Below are 12,293 nucleotides of genomic sequence, written 5' to 3'. Positions count from 1 at the left end.
TTAAGGGTGCTCTCGTCGAGGTCCGCGTTAGATAGATAATTACACTATGTCAGTGAGGTTTGGAAAACATTGTAATCTGTCGTTCATTCGCACACATCGTTCAACAACCAAAACCGCAAAATGTCAGACGCACCAGCACCAGTAGTAAAGACCCCAGCTAAGTCACCAAAGAAGAAAGCTGCAGCTAAACCAAAGAAAGTAGCTACTCATCCAAAATACAGCGAGATGGTCGGAAAGGCTATATCTGCTTTGAAAGAGCGTGGAGGCTCCAGCCGTCAAGCCATCCTTAAGTATATCTTAGCAAACTTCAGCGTTGGTAGCGATGCAAAAACAGTAAACACTCACTTGAAGTTAGCTCTGAAATCAGGAGTGAAGAGCAACAGCTTGAAACAGTCGAAGGGTACCGGCGCTTCTGGAAGCTTTAAGATTGGGGAAGTGGCTAAACCAGCTAAGAAACCAGCAAAGAAAGTAGTTAAACCTAAAGCCGCCAAGCCAAAGAAGGCAAAGACACCTACCAAAAAGACTGCCGCAAAGAAACCTGCAGCAAAGAAACCAGCAGGTGAAAAGAAAGCAGCTAAACCAAAAGCAAAGAAACCAGCTGCAAAGAAACCTGCTGCAAAACCTGCTGCCAAATCTGCAAAGAAAGCCACAAAATCTCCCAAGAAGACAAAGGCTGCAGCTAAACCAAAGAAGGCAAAGACACCAAAGAAGAAGTAAATAAAGGAAGCATCCTGAAGCTTTTAAAGCTTAAACAGCCCTTTTAAGGGCTACCAAAATTTTTCAAAAAGAGTCTGAAATTGTTGCATGGTATTAGTCACAAATAAAATATAGCTTGTCCCATATTCTAAATCTCTCTTTTCTTCTCTGCAATTTTTTTCTACTATAAAGTCCATGTGTACTTGCTTAGTTTTACTATCTTCCACTCTCTGGATCGTGCAGTAAGTGTTTAGTTTTGCTTCTATCTTAAACCTGAAAAAAAATTTTTTATACAAATTCTAGATTTGTTCAAAATTGCTACTTCCTAACTTTATATATCAAAAATTTTAACACTTCTGTGTCTACGACCATATCACGTTGAAAACACCGGTTCTCGTCCGATCACCGAAGTTAAGCAACGTCGAGCCCGGTTAGTACTTGGATGGGTGACCGCCTGGGAATACCGGGTGTTGTAGACATTTTTTGTACCTATAATTTTGCATTTCTACCAAACAATTAATGTGAAGTTTTGCTTCAGAAAAAAATCTGTTTTATATAAATTTCTTCTCAAAAATGCTACTACCTAACCTTATATATCAAAAATTTTAACACTTCTGTGTCTACGACCATATCACGTTGAAAACACCGGTTCTCGTCCGATCACCGAAGTTAAGCAACGTCGAGCCCGGTTAGTACTTGGATGGGTGACCGCCTGGGAATACCGGGTGTTGTAGACATTTTTTTACTTATAATTTTGCATTCCTACCAAACATAATTGTTCTATGATTTTTTTTACTAATTTACTTGGATGTAATATTCAACATATCTAGCTATCAATGAATGAAGAAAACAGAAAATAAATCATTCATAAATTTATTTATTTTTCAATACCCATCTGCATGGTGAAATATTTTTACGTGAAATACATGCAAGTCAAGTTATATACACTTAAGAATTCCACTCCTTCCACATGCATGTGGCTACATATATTTTTTTTTTTAAATTAGGTCGTCTGTGATAATATGGTATCCGCCATTTGTCGTCATTTGAAATCGCCTCTTTCTTTTTGACCAGGGCTTATATGATTCACTATTTTTCTGAAAGGATTCTGATTAGCAAAAATTCATTATAGCAAAAACAAATAATAAACAATAAATACTAATTATAGCTTGTAAAGTTCCAGTAAAAAATTCGAATATTTGAAACGTCTTTCATCTCGGTCAAGGAAGTCCCGCTTTCGAAGTTTGCCATCTTTGTGTGCTTTCATATCGAAGGCAAAATCTAAATTTCTGGGAAGTCTCTTTATTTCTACGTATATCTGAAAGCAAAAACATATAAAGAAATGATTTTACTACAAATGTATATCATTTTTACGGCACAATCTAGTTTTTGTGAAATAATACAACACGTTTTCTGATGAAGAATCGCACGAGAGAAATTGACAAGTTGTACATTAATCGTAAATATTTCTTCACTCGTGGTATTTTGTTTAATTCTTATGATATATTCTGAAAGAAAAATTCCTGCTGAAGATTTTCGTGTATGATTTATATATCAAAAAGTACAATTTATTTGAAACAAATGATTAAAACTTGTCGAACAAGCACACAGATTTTCTTGTCGATCTGTTTGAATTAGATTGTCATGAAAGTTTAAGGGTGCTCTCGTCGAGGTCCGCGTTAGATAGATAATTACACTATGTCAGTGAGGTTTGGAAAACATTGTAATCTGTCGTTCATTCGCACACATCGTTCAACAACCAAAACCGCAAAATGTCAGACGCACCAGCACCAGTAGTAAAGACCCCAGCTAAGTCACCAAAGAAGAAAGCTGCAGCTAAACCAAAGAAAGTAGCTACTCATCCAAAATACAGCGAGATGGTCGGAAAGGCTATATCTGCTTTGAAAGAGCGTGGAGGCTCCAGCCGTCAAGCCATCCTTAAGTATATCTTAGCAAACTTCAGCGTTGGTAGCGATGCAAAAACAGTAAACACTCACTTGAAGTTAGCTCTGAAATCAGGAGTGAAGAGCAACAGCTTGAAACAGTCGAAGGGTACCGGCGCTTCTGGAAGCTTTAAGATTGGGGAAGTGGCTAAACCAGCTAAGAAACCAGCAAAGAAAGTAGTTAAACCTAAAGCCGCCAAGCCAAAGAAGGCAAAGACACCTACCAAAAAGACTGCCGCAAAGAAACCTGCAGCAAAGAAACCAGCAGGTGAAAAGAAAGCAGCTAAACCAAAAGCAAAGAAACCAGCTGCAAAGAAACCTGCTGCAAAACCTGCTGCCAAATCTGCAAAGAAAGCCACAAAATCTCCCAAGAAGACAAAGGCTGCAGCTAAACCAAAGAAGGCAAAGACACCAAAGAAGAAGTAAATAAAGGAAGCATCCTGAAGCTTTTAAAGCTTAAACAGCCCTTTTAAGGGCTACCAAAATTTTTCAAAAAGAGTCTGAAATTGTTGCATGGTATTAGTCACAAATAAAATATAGCTTGTCCCATATTCTAAATCTCTCTTTTCTTCTCTGCAATTTTTTTCTACTATAAAGTCCATGTGTACTTGCTTAGTTTTACTATCTTCCACTCTCTGGATCGTGCAGTAAGTGTTTAGTTTTGCTTCTATCTTAAACCTGAAAAAAAATTTTTTATACAAATTCTAGATCTGTTCAAAATTGCTACTTCCTAACTTTATATATCAAAAATTTTAACACTTCTGTGTCTACGACCATATCACGTTGAAAACACCGGTTCTCGTCCGATCACCGAAGTTAAGCAACGTCGAGCCCGGTTAGTACTTGGATGGGTGACCGCCTGGGAATACCGGGTGTTGTAGACATTTTTTGTACCTATAATTTTGCATTTCTACCAAACAATTAATGTGAAGTTTTGCTTCAGAAAAAAATCTGTTTTATATAAATTTCTTCTCAAAAATGCTACTACCTAACCTTATATATCAAAAATTTTAACACTTCTGTGTCTACGACCATATCACGTTGAAAACACCGGTTCTCGTCCGATCACCGAAGTTAAGCAACGTCGAGCCCGGTTAGTACTTGGATGGGTGACCGCCTGGGAATACCGGGTGTTGTAGACATTTTTTTACTTATAATTTTGCATTCCTACCAAACATAATTGTTCTATGATTTTTTTTACTAATTTACTTGGATGTAATATTCAACATATCTAGCTATCAATGAATGAAGAAAACAGAAAATAAATCATTCATAAATTTATTTATTTTTCAATACCCATCTGCATGGTGAAATATTTTTACGTGAAATACATGCAAGTCAAGTTATATACACTTAAGAATTCCACTCCTTCCACATGCATGTGGCTACATATATTTTTTTTTTTAAATTAGGTCGTCTGTGATAATATGGTATCCGCCATTTGTCGTCATTTGAAATCGCCTCTTTCTTTTTGACCAGGGCTTATATGATTCACTATTTTTCTGAAAGGATTCTGATTAGCAAAAATTCATTATAGCAAAAACAAATAATAAACAATAAATACTAATTATAGCTTGTAAAGTTCCAGTAAAAAATTCGAATATTTGAAACGTCTTTCATCTCGGTCAAGGAAGTCCCGCTTTCGAAGTTTGCCATCTTTGTGTGCTTTCATATCGAAGGCAAAATCTAAATTTCTGGGAAGTCTCTTTATTTCTACGTATATCTGAAAGCAAAAACATATAAAGAAATGATTTTACTACAAATGTATATCATTTTTACGGCACAATCTAGTTTTTGTGAAATAATACAACACGTTTTCTGATGAAGAATCGCACGAGAGAAATTGACAAGTTGTACATTAATCGTAAATATTTCTTCACTCGTGGTATTTTGTTTAATTCTTATGATATATTCTGAAAGAAAAATTCCTGCTGAAGATTTTCGTGTATGATTTATATATCAAAAAGTACAATTTATTTGAAACAAATGATTAAAACTTGTCGAACAAGCACACAGATTTTCTTGTCGATCTGTTTGAATTAGATTGTCATGAAAGTTTAAGGGTGCTCTCGTCGAGGTCCGCGTTAGATAGATAATTACACTATGTCAGTGAGGTTTGGAAAACATTGTAATCTGTCGTTCATTCGCACACATCGTTCAACAACCAAAACCGCAAAATGTCAGACGCACCAGCACCAGTAGTAAAGACCCCAGCTAAGTCACCAAAGAAGAAAGCTGCAGCTAAACCAAAGAAAGTAGCTACTCATCCAAAATACAGCGAGATGGTCGGAAAGGCTATATCTGCTTTGAAAGAGCGTGGAGGCTCCAGCCGTCAAGCCATCCTTAAGTATATCTTAGCAAACTTCAGCGTTGGTAGCGATGCAAAAACAGTAAACACTCACTTGAAGTTAGCTCTGAAATCAGGAGTGAAGAGCAACAGCTTGAAACAGTCGAAGGGTACCGGCGCTTCTGGAAGCTTTAAGATTGGGGAAGTGGCTAAACCAGCTAAGAAACCAGCAAAGAAAGTAGTTAAACCTAAAGCCGCCAAGCCAAAGAAGGCAAAGACACCTACCAAAAAGACTGCCGCAAAGAAACCTGCAGCAAAGAAACCAGCAGGTGAAAAGAAAGCAGCTAAACCAAAAGCAAAGAAACCAGCTGCAAAGAAACCTGCTGCAAAACCTGCTGCCAAATCTGCAAAGAAAGCCACAAAATCTCCCAAGAAGACAAAGGCTGCAGCTAAACCAAAGAAGGCAAAGACACCAAAGAAGAAGTAAATAAAGGAAGCATCCTGAAGCTTTTAAAGCTTAAACAGCCCTTTTAAGGGCTACCAAAATTTTTCAAAAAGAGTCTGAAATTGTTGCATGGTATTAGTCACAAATAAAATATAGCTTGTCCCATATTCTAAATCTCTCTTTTCTTCTCTGCAATTTTTTTCTACTATAAAGTCCATGTGTACTTGCTTAGTTTTACTATCTTCCACTCTCTGGATCGTGCAGTAAGTGTTTAGTTTTGCTTCTATCTTAAACCTGAAAAAAATTTTTTTATACAAATTCTAGATCTGTTCAAAATTGCTACTTCCTAACTTTATATATCAAAAATTTTAACACTTCTGTGTCTACGACCATATCACGTTGAAAACACCGGTTCTCGTCCGATCACCGAAGTTAAGCAACGTCGAGCCCGGTTAGTACTTGGATGGGTGACCGCCTGGGAATACCGGGTGTTGTAGACATTTTTTGTACCTATAATTTTGCATTTCTACCAAACAATTAATGTGAAGTTTTGCTTCAGAAAAAAATCTGTTTTATATAAATTTCTTCTCAAAAATGCTACTACCTAACCTTATATATCAAAAATTTTAACACTTCTGTGTCTACGACCATATCACGTTGAAAACACCGGTTCTCGTCCGATCACCGAAGTTAAGCAACGTCGAGCCCGGTTAGTACTTGGATGGGTGACCGCCTGGGAATACCGGGTGTTGTAGACATTTTTTTACTTATAATTTTGCATTCCTACCAAACATAATTGTTCTATGATTTTTTTTACTAATTTACTTGGATGTAATATTCAACATATCTAGCTATCAATGAATGAAGAAAACAGAAAATAAATCATTCATAAATTTATTTATTTTTCAATACCCATCTGCATGGTGAAATATTTTTACGTGAAATACATGCAAGTCAAGTTATATACACTTAAGAATTCCACTCCTTCCACATGCATGTGGCTACATATATTTTTTTTTTTAAATTAGGTCGTCTGTGATAATATGGTATCCGCCATTTGTCGTCATTTGAAATCGCCTCTTTCTTTTTGACCAGGGCTTATATGATTCACTATTTTTCTGAAAGGATTCTGATTAGCAAAAATTCATTATAGCAAAAACAAATAATAAACAATAAATACTAATTATAGCTTGTAAAGTTCCAGTAAAAAATTCGAATATTTGAAACGTCTTTCATCTCGGTCAAGGAAGTCCCGCTTTCGAAGTTTGCCATCTTTGTGTGCTTTCATATCGAAGGCAAAATCTAAATTTCTGGGAAGTCTCTTTATTTCTACGTATATCTGAAAGCAAAAACATATAAAGAAATGATTTTACTACAAATGTATATCATTTTTACGGCACAATCTAGTTTTTGTGAAATAATACAACACGTTTTCTGATGAAGAATCGCACGAGAGAAATTGACAAGTTGTACATTAATCGTAAATATTTCTTCACTCGTGGTATTTTGTTTAATTCTTATGATATATTCTGAAAGAAAAATTCCTGCTGAAGATTTTCGTGTATGATTTATATATCAAAAAGTACAATTTATTTGAAACAAATGATTAAAACTTGTCGAACAAGCACACAGATTTTCTTGTCGATCTGTTTGAATTAGATTGTCATGAAAGTTTAAGGGTGCTCTCGTCGAGGTCCGCGTTAGATAGATAATTACACTATGTCAGTGAGGTTTGGAAAACATTGTAATCTGTCGTTCATTCGCACACATCGTTCAACAACCAAAACCGCAAAATGTCAGACGCACCAGCACCAGTAGTAAAGACCCCAGCTAAGTCACCAAAGAAGAAAGCTGCAGCTAAACCAAAGAAAGTAGCTACTCATCCAAAATACAGCGAGATGGTCGGAAAGGCTATATCTGCTTTGAAAGAGCGTGGAGGCTCCAGCCGTCAAGCCATCCTTAAGTATATCTTAGCAAACTTCAGCGTTGGTAGCGATGCAAAAACAGTAAACACTCACTTGAAGTTAGCTCTGAAATCAGGAGTGAAGAGCAACAGCTTGAAACAGTCGAAGGGTACCGGCGCTTCTGGAAGCTTTAAGATTGGGGAAGTGGCTAAACCAGCTAAGAAACCAGCAAAGAAAGTAGTTAAACCTAAAGCCGCCAAGCCAAAGAAGGCAAAGACACCTACCAAAAAGACTGCCGCAAAGAAACCTGCAGCAAAGAAACCAGCAGGTGAAAAGAAAGCAGCTAAACCAAAAGCAAAGAAACCAGCTGCAAAGAAACCTGCTGCAAAACCTGCTGCCAAATCTGCAAAGAAAGCCACAAAATCTCCCAAGAAGACAAAGGCTGCAGCTAAACCAAAGAAGGCAAAGACACCAAAGAAGAAGTAAATAAAGGAAGCATCCTGAAGCTTTTAAAGCTTAAACAGCCCTTTTAAGGGCTACCAAAATTTTTCAAAAAGAGTCTGAAATTGTTGCATGGTATTAGTCACAAATAAAATATAGCTTGTCCCATATTCTAAATCTCTCTTTTCTTCTCTGCAATTTTTTTCTACTATAAAGTCCATGTGTACTTGCTTAGTTTTACTATCTTCCACTCTCTGGATCGTGCAGTAAGTGTTTAGTTTTGCTTCTATCTTAAACCTGAAAAAAAATTTTTTATACAAATTCTAGATCTGTTCAAAATTGCTACTTCCTAACTTTATATATCAAAAATTTTAACACTTCTGTGTCTACGACCATATCACGTTGAAAACACCGGTTCTCGTCCGATCACCGAAGTTAAGCAACGTCGAGCCCGGTTAGTACTTGGATGGGTGACCGCCTGGGAATACCGGGTGTTGTAGACATTTTTTGTACCTATAATTTTGCATTTCTACCAAACAATTAATGTGAAGTTTTGCTTCAGAAAAAAATCTGTTTTATATAAATTTCTTCTCAAAAATGCTACTACCTAACCTTATATATCAAAAATTTTAACACTTCTGTGTCTACGACTATATCACGTTGAAAACACCGGTTCTCGTCCGATCACCGAAGTTAAGCAACGTCGAGCCCGGTTAGTACTTGGATGGGTGACCGCCTGGGAATACCGGGTGTTGTAGACATTTTTTTACTTATAATTTTGCATTCCTACCAAACATAATTGTTCTATGATTTTTTTTACTAATTTACTTGGATGTAATATTCAACATATCTAGCTATCAATGAATGAAGAAAACAGAAAATAAATCATTCATAAATTTATTTATTTTTCAATACCCATCTGCATGGTGAAATATTTTTACGTGAAATACATGCAAGTCAAGTTATATACACTTAAGAATTCCACTCCTTCCACATGCATGTGGCTACATATATTTTTTTTTTTAAATTAGGTCGTCTGTGATAATATGGTATCCGCCATTTGTCGTCATTTGAAATCGCCTCTTTCTTTTTGACCAGGGCTTATATGATTCACTATTTTTCTGAAAGGATTCTGATTAGCAAAAATTCATTATAGCAAAAACAAATAATAAACAATAAATACTAATTATAGCTTGTAAAGTTCCAGTAAAAAATTCGAATATTTGAAACGTCTTTCATCTCGGTCAAGGAAGTCCCGCTTTCGAAGTTTGCCATCTTTGTGTGCTTTCATATCGAAGGCAAAATCTAAATTTCTGGGAAGTCTCTTTATTTCTACGTATATCTGAAAGCAAAAACATATAAAGAAATGATTTTACTACAAATGTATATCATTTTTACGGCACAATCTAGTTTTTGTGAAATAATACAACACGTTTTCTGATGAAGAATCGCACGAGAGAAATTGACAAGTTGTACATTAATCGTAAATATTTCTTCACTCGTGGTATTTTGTTTAATTCTTATGATATATTCTGAAAGAAAAATTCCTGCTGAAGATTTTCGTGTATGATTTATATATCAAAAAGTACAATTTATTTGAAACAAATGATTAAAACTTGTCGAACAAGCACACAGATTTTCTTGTCGATCTGTTTGAATTAGATTGTCATGAAAGTTTAAGGGTGCTCTCGTCGAGGTCCGCGTTAGATAGATAATTACACTATGTCAGTGAGGTTTGGAAAACATTGTAATCTGTCGTTCATTCGCACACATCGTTCAACAACCAAAACCGCAAAATGTCAGACGCACCAGCACCAGTAGTAAAGACCCCAGCTAAGTCACCAAAGAAGAAAGCTGCAGCTAAACCAAAGAAAGTAGCTACTCATCCAAAATACAGCGAGATGGTCGGAAAGGCTATATCTGCTTTGAAAGAGCGTGGAGGCTCCAGCCGTCAAGCCATCCTTAAGTATATCTTAGCAAACTTCAGCGTTGGTAGCGATGCAAAAACAGTAAACACTCACTTGAAGTTAGCTCTGAAATCAGGAGTGAAGAGCAACAGCTTGAAACAGTCGAAGGGTACCGGCGCTTCTGGAAGCTTTAAGATTGGGGAAGTGGCTAAACCAGCTAAGAAACCAGCAAAGAAAGTAGTTAAACCTAAAGCCGCCAAGCCAAAGAAGGCAAAGACACCTACCAAAAAGACTGCCGCAAAGAAACCTGCAGCAAAGAAACCAGCAGGTGAAAAGAAAGCAGCTAAACCAAAAGCAAAGAAACCAGCTGCAAAGAAACCTGCTGCAAAACCTGCTGCCAAATCTGCAAAGAAAGCCACAAAATCTCCCAAGAAGACAAAGGCTGCAGCTAAACCAAAGAAGGCAAAGACACCAAAGAAGAAGTAAATAAAGGAAGCATCCTGAAGCTTTTAAAGCTTAAACAGCCCTTTTAAGGGCTACCAAAATTTTTCAAAAAGAGTCTGAAATTGTTGCATGGTATTAGTCACAAATAAAATATAGCTTGTCCCATATTCTAAATCTCTCTTTTCTTCTCTGCAATTTTTTTCTACTATAAAGTCCATGTGTACTTGCTTAGTTTTACTATCTTCCACTCTCTGGATCGTGCAGTAAGTGTTTAGTTTTGCTTCTATCTTAAACCTGAAAAAAATTTTTTTATACAAATTCTAGATCTGTTCAAAATTGCTACTTCCTAACTTTATATATCAAAAATTTTAACACTTCTGTGTCTACGACCATATCACGTTGAAAACACCGGTTCTCGTCCGATCACCGAAGTTAAGCAACGTCGAGCCCGGTTAGTACTTGGATGGGTGACCGCCTGGGAATACCGGGTGTTGTAGACATTTTTTGTACCTATAATTTTGCATTTCTACCAAACAATTAATGTGAAGTTTTGCTTCAGAAAAAAATCTGTTTTATATAAATTTCTTCTCAAAAATGCTACTACCTAACCTTATATATCAAAAATTTTAACACTTCTGTGTCTACGACCATATCACGTTGAAAACACCGGTTCTCGTCCGATCACCGAAGTTAAGCAACGTCGAGCCCGGTTAGTACTTGGATGGGTGACCGCCTGGGAATACCGGGTGTTGTAGACATTTTTTTACTTATAATTTTGCATTCCTACCAAACATAATTGTTCTATGATTTTTTTTACTAATTTACTTGGATGTAATATTCAACATATCTAGCTATCAATGAATGAAGAAAACAGAAAATAAATCATTCATAAATTTATTTATTTTTCAATACCCATCTGCATGGTGAAATATTTTTACGTGAAATACATGCAAGTCAAGTTATATACACTTAAGAATTCCACTCCTTCCACATGCATGTGGCTACATATATTTTTTTTTTTAAATTAGGTCGTCTGTGATAATATGGTATCCGCCATTTGTCGTCATTTGAAATCGCCTCTTTCTTTTTGACCAGGGCTTATATGATTCACTATTTTTCTGAAAGGATTCTGATTAGCAAAAATTCATTATAGCAAAAACAAATAATAAACAATAAATACTAATTATAGCTTGTAAAGTTCCAGTAAAAAATTCGAATATTTGAAACGTCTTTCATCTCGGTCAAGGAAGTCCCGCTTTCGAAGTTTGCCATCTTTGTGTGCTTTCATATCGAAGGCAAAATCTAAATTTCTGGGAAGTCTCTTTATTTCTACGTATATCTGAAAGCAAAAACATATAAAGAAATGATTTTACTACAAATGTATATCATTTTTACGGCACAATCTAGTTTTTGTGAAATAATACAACACGTTTTCTGATGAAGAATCGCACGAGAGAAATTGACAAGTTGTACATTAATCGTAAATATTTCTTCACTCGTGGTATTTTGTTTAATTCTTATGATATATTCTGAAAGAAAAATTCCTGCTGAAGATTTTCGTGTATGATTTATATATCAAAAAGTACAATTTATTTGAAACAAATGATTAAAACTTGTCGAACAAGCACACAGATTTTCTTGTCGATCTGTTTGAATTAGATTGTCATGAAAGTTTAAGGGTGCTCTCGTCGAGGTCCGCGTTAGATAGATAATTACACTATGTCAGTGAGGTTTGGAAAACATTGTAATCTGTCGTTCATTCGCACACATCGTTCAACAACCAAAACCGCAAAATGTCAGACGCACCAGCACCAGTAGTAAAGACCCCAGCTAAGTCACCAAAGAAGAAAGCTGCAGCTAAACCAAAGAAAGTAGCTACTCATCCAAAATACAGCGAGATGGTCGGAAAGGCTATATCTGCTTTGAAAGAGCGTGGAGGCTCCAGCCGTCAAGCCATCCTTAAGTATATCTTAGCAAACTTCAGCGTTGGTAGCGATGCAAAAACAGTAAACACTCACTTGAAGTTAGCTCTGAAATCAGGAGTGAAGAGCAACAGCTTGAAACAGTCGAAGGGTACCGGCGCTTCTGGAAGCTTTAAGATTGGGGAAGTGGCTAAACCAGCTAAGAAACCAGCAAAGAAAGTAGTTAAACCTAAAGCCGCCAAGCCAAAGAAGGCAAAGACACCTACCAAAAAGACTGCCGCAAAGAAACCTGCAGCAAAGAAAC

The 12,293-nt window shown here is 36.3% G+C and overlaps 10 non-coding genes across 10 annotated transcripts; all 10 read left to right on the top strand.

Annotated features, from left to right (window-relative positions):
- Positions 1–1,056: 1,056 nt before the first annotated feature.
- On the top strand, positions 1,057–1,175 carry LOC143060080 (5S ribosomal RNA). Its single transcript, XR_012973818.1, has one exon. It is a non-coding gene; the product is annotated as a 5S ribosomal RNA (ribosomal RNA).
- A 139-nt stretch (positions 1,176–1,314) lies between these two features.
- Positions 1,315–1,433, top strand: LOC143060079 (5S ribosomal RNA). The gene has a single exon (XR_012973817.1). It is a non-coding gene; the product is annotated as a 5S ribosomal RNA (ribosomal RNA).
- A 1,971-nt stretch (positions 1,434–3,404) lies between these two features.
- On the top strand, positions 3,405–3,523 carry LOC143060077 (5S ribosomal RNA). The gene has a single exon (XR_012973816.1). It is a non-coding gene; the product is annotated as a 5S ribosomal RNA (ribosomal RNA).
- A 139-nt stretch (positions 3,524–3,662) lies between these two features.
- LOC143060076 (5S ribosomal RNA) lies at positions 3,663–3,781 on the top strand. Its single transcript, XR_012973815.1, has one exon. It is a non-coding gene; the product is annotated as a 5S ribosomal RNA (ribosomal RNA).
- Positions 3,782–5,752: 1,971 nt separating this feature from the next.
- On the top strand, positions 5,753–5,871 carry LOC143060075 (5S ribosomal RNA). Its single transcript, XR_012973814.1, has one exon. It is a non-coding gene; the product is annotated as a 5S ribosomal RNA (ribosomal RNA).
- Positions 5,872–6,010: 139 nt separating this feature from the next.
- Positions 6,011–6,129, top strand: LOC143060073 (5S ribosomal RNA). Its single transcript, XR_012973812.1, has one exon. It is a non-coding gene; the product is annotated as a 5S ribosomal RNA (ribosomal RNA).
- Positions 6,130–8,100: 1,971 nt separating this feature from the next.
- On the top strand, positions 8,101–8,219 carry LOC143060072 (5S ribosomal RNA). Its single transcript, XR_012973811.1, has one exon. It is a non-coding gene; the product is annotated as a 5S ribosomal RNA (ribosomal RNA).
- Positions 8,220–8,358: 139 nt separating this feature from the next.
- LOC143060053 (5S ribosomal RNA) lies at positions 8,359–8,477 on the top strand. The gene has a single exon (XR_012973794.1). It is a non-coding gene; the product is annotated as a 5S ribosomal RNA (ribosomal RNA).
- Positions 8,478–10,448: 1,971 nt separating this feature from the next.
- LOC143060071 (5S ribosomal RNA) lies at positions 10,449–10,567 on the top strand. The gene has a single exon (XR_012973810.1). It is a non-coding gene; the product is annotated as a 5S ribosomal RNA (ribosomal RNA).
- Positions 10,568–10,706: 139 nt separating this feature from the next.
- Positions 10,707–10,825, top strand: LOC143060070 (5S ribosomal RNA). The gene has a single exon (XR_012973809.1). It is a non-coding gene; the product is annotated as a 5S ribosomal RNA (ribosomal RNA).
- Positions 10,826–12,293: the final 1,468 nt, after the last annotated feature.

The sequence above is a fragment of the Mytilus galloprovincialis genome, unplaced genomic scaffold (assembly GCF_965363235.1).
Source record: "Mytilus galloprovincialis unplaced genomic scaffold, xbMytGall1.hap1.1 HAP1_SCAFFOLD_62, whole genome shotgun sequence".
NCBI classification, from domain to species: domain Eukaryota; kingdom Metazoa; phylum Mollusca; class Bivalvia; order Mytilida; family Mytilidae; genus Mytilus; species Mytilus galloprovincialis.
Note: the sequence above shows the minus strand (reverse complement) of the source record. Positions and strands in the feature narration are given on the sequence as shown.